This window comes from Chiloscyllium punctatum, chromosome 44 (assembly GCF_047496795.1).
Source record: "Chiloscyllium punctatum isolate Juve2018m chromosome 44, sChiPun1.3, whole genome shotgun sequence".
In the NCBI taxonomy this organism is placed as follows: domain Eukaryota; kingdom Metazoa; phylum Chordata; class Chondrichthyes; order Orectolobiformes; family Hemiscylliidae; genus Chiloscyllium; species Chiloscyllium punctatum.
In genome coordinates this window covers 60,653,647-60,657,096 of record NC_092782.1, presented here as the reverse complement: position 1 = coordinate 60,657,096, position 3,450 = coordinate 60,653,647, and positions in this window count along the sequence as shown.

Below are 3,450 nucleotides of genomic sequence, written 5' to 3'. Positions count from 1 at the left end.
TTATTGCCCATCCCTAATTGCTCAGAGGGCAATTGAGTCAGCCACATTGTTATGGGTTTGAAGTTGCATGTATTCTAGACCAGGTAAGGATGGCAGTCTCCTTCCTTAGAGGGCATTGATGAACCAGATGGGTTTTTCCGACAATCGGCAATGGTTCCATGGTCATCATTAGACTCCTAATTCCAGATTTTAAAAATAAATTATCAAATTCGAATTCCACCATCTGCCATGGCAGGATTCAAACTGGGTGCCTAGAACATTACCTTGGTCTCTGGATTAACAGTTCCAGTGCCAATATCTCTAGGCATTACCTCCCCTCCACACACAGCCTTTCCAGTTAAGTACATTCCAAATAGCTATTCAAAATTCTGAGTAAGAAACTTCATGTTTTTATCTTTCCATTGCTTTTAGAGTGAAATACTGAGCAATTGCCGTTATTCCAAAACACTTTGAGTGACTTCTCAAAAGTGAAAGAGCAGCAATTGCTGGAATGTAACTCAATTTTTTTTCCAGCTGATCCTTGTTTTTCAGTTTGCTGCTTTTTGGCTCATTCCTCAAATACCATGACCTGATAGATCCAGGAAACATAGTGTCCATGTGGAAATGGTGCTGCATTAGCAACAGCAGTGATGGAAAAAACTTAACCAATGGCGAAATTACCTTTTTTTTTAAAAAACTGCTTTTAAGCGACTAGTGATTAACTCCATAATCTAACCGTTGTGAATATAAATTTGCGGTGATGACAGAAGCATGTCTGTGAGGGAGTGGCAGACATTGAGTGCAAAGGTAAGAGTAAATTACTATAGTCCTCCCAAATCTTAGGGCTGTTCTCTCATTTGATTGAGCTAACCTGATGATGCTTTATCCTGACGGGTACCACACAGGTGAGAACGAAGGTCAGCTCAGCTGGTGCAGGAAGTGAACCCACACTGTTGGCATCACTCTATATTACAAGCCAGCCGTCCAACATTGTTCATATGGCTTTGCCTCTGCGTCTTTTTCCGGTTTTACTTACCCCAAGGTCCGTCTGTCTAATGAGCTGTTGGCTGCGGCTGGTAAATTAGAAAAGAGATTTCTTGCTGCGGTGATTCAAAGGGCTGCAGCAACAATTATACATAGTTGGATCCCTCCTCTGCCTCCACTCCAGTGACAGACAAGATTTTGCAAACTGAGACTGGGACAGGAATGGGTGTGATTTCTTTTTATTGAAGTAATAGAAATTAGATCATAAATTTCCAAGTTGCATTCTGTGCTTGGCTTACAAAATTCATAATGAATCAAGATAGCTCAGTGCAGGCTATAATGCATTAATTTTTCATTTAAAGTTTCCAATAATGAGCTATAAAGGAAATATGACAATGTGAAAGGAGGCTACTTGAAGAATTCCCATTGATCACCAATGGGGATAATATTTTCATATCAGTGAATTATGGTGTTGAGATGTTGGAACAGGCACTGACTTTAAGGCAGGGTTCCCTTCGCTGATGCACCAAGGTATTCTATCAGAAAGAATCCTTGATAGTGCATAAACAGCAGGATGGTTATTCTCTCCAACAAGCAGATGTCCAGGCTGCAAAGGTGTGTGAACCTGAGGGACTAATATCAAGGTAACGCTACCCAGCAGAATCCTGCTGCAAATAAACCTGCAGCCTTTAAATATGTTACTTTGTACTGCACATTTTCCACCGTGCCCCTATATGATCCTTACCAGTCATGGGGACATAGCAAGCTGACATATAAAGGGTGAAGTTATGATTAGAACTGTTGTGACCCTAAACTAATGATGCCCTCTGGAGCAAATGTGATGATGGAGAGTGGTATTGTTGCTGGGTTATTAGTCCATACACCCTCGGTACTTTCTTGGGAAACAAATACAGAGAATTCTGGAGAAACATAACCGATCTAGCAGCATCCATGGAGAGAGGAACAGAATTAACTTTGGTTCAGAGTTAACCTGAAGGGTCATACCAGACCCTTCAGAATGATCTGGGTTCAAATTCCCATCATGGTGGAATTTCCATTCAATACAAATCTGGAATTAAAAGTCTCATGATGACCATGTCCTAAAAGCCCATCTGGATCATTAATGCCCTTTAGGGAAGGAAATCTGTCGTCTTTACTCAGTCTGGCCTACATGTGACTCCAGACCCACAGCAATGTGCTTAACTGCCCCTCTGGGCAAATAAGGATGGGCAATAAACGCTGGCTTGGCACACTTTGTGAGGCCAACATCCCGTGAATGATATTTCTTTAAAAATCTGGCAAAAGGAATACAGCAATCTGGAATTATCAATGACCTCCGTGTAATCAAGCAAGTTTCTACTTGAGGTTAGCAGTCATGTGGGACAGTCAGTGGGGACATCAGGGTCTCATCTCTCCTCTTGATGGGCTTGGGGACCATGGATGTGACCAAACAGGATGATTGCCGATGTTTAAATCCTTCCAATGCACCAATGATAGACAGGAAGAGTAAGGACAGATCCCTGATTGGCTACAACTGAACCGAACTGAATGAAACAGCTCCTCATCATTAAAAGACTCCATCTGTGCTCTTATTCATTGAGCAGGCATCACCCTCATTTCATACACACATTTCACAGCTCTCTCCGCTGGCCTAGGTGGAACTTTAATTTTTAAAAACATTCATCCATTGGATGACAGCATTGTTGACTGGGTCAACATTTATGGCACATCCCAAAATGCTCTCGAAGGGTTGATGCTGAGCTGCCTCGAGAGCCACTGCATTGTGTGTAGATCTAGGGACCCCCTGCAACATTAGTCAGGGACACCCGCAATGTTAGTCTAGGGACCCCCCGCAACGTTAGTCTAGGGACACCCGCAATATTAGAGACACCCACAACGTTAGTCTAGGGACACAGGCAATGTTAGGGACCTCTGCAAAGTTAGTCAACGGGCCCCCGCAATGTTAGTCTAGGGACATGGGCAACGTTAGTCTAGGGACCTCCACAACGTTAGTCTAGGGGCACCCGCAACGTTAGTCTAGTGACCCCCACAATGTTAGTCTAGGGGTCCCTGCAACATTAGTCTAAGGACCCCCCTGCAACGTTAGTCCAGGGACCCTCTGCAATGTTAGTCAGGGACCCCCCGCAACGTTAGTCTAGGGCCCCCCCGCAACGTTAGTCTCGGGGCCCCCGCAACATTAGTCTAGTGACCCCTGCGACGTTAGTCAGGGACCCCCCGCAACGTTAGTCTAGGGGCACCGGGCAACGTTAGTCAGGGACCCCCGCAACATTAGTATAGGGACATGGACAACGTTAGTCTAGGGACCCCCCGCAACGTTAGTCTAGTGACACGGGCAATATTAGTCTAAGAAAACCCACAAAGTTAGTCAGGGACCCCCTGCAACGTTAGTCTAGGGACCCCTGCAATGTTAGTCTAGTGACCCCCGCAGCGTTAGTCAGGGATCCCTGCAACGTTAGTCTAGTGACA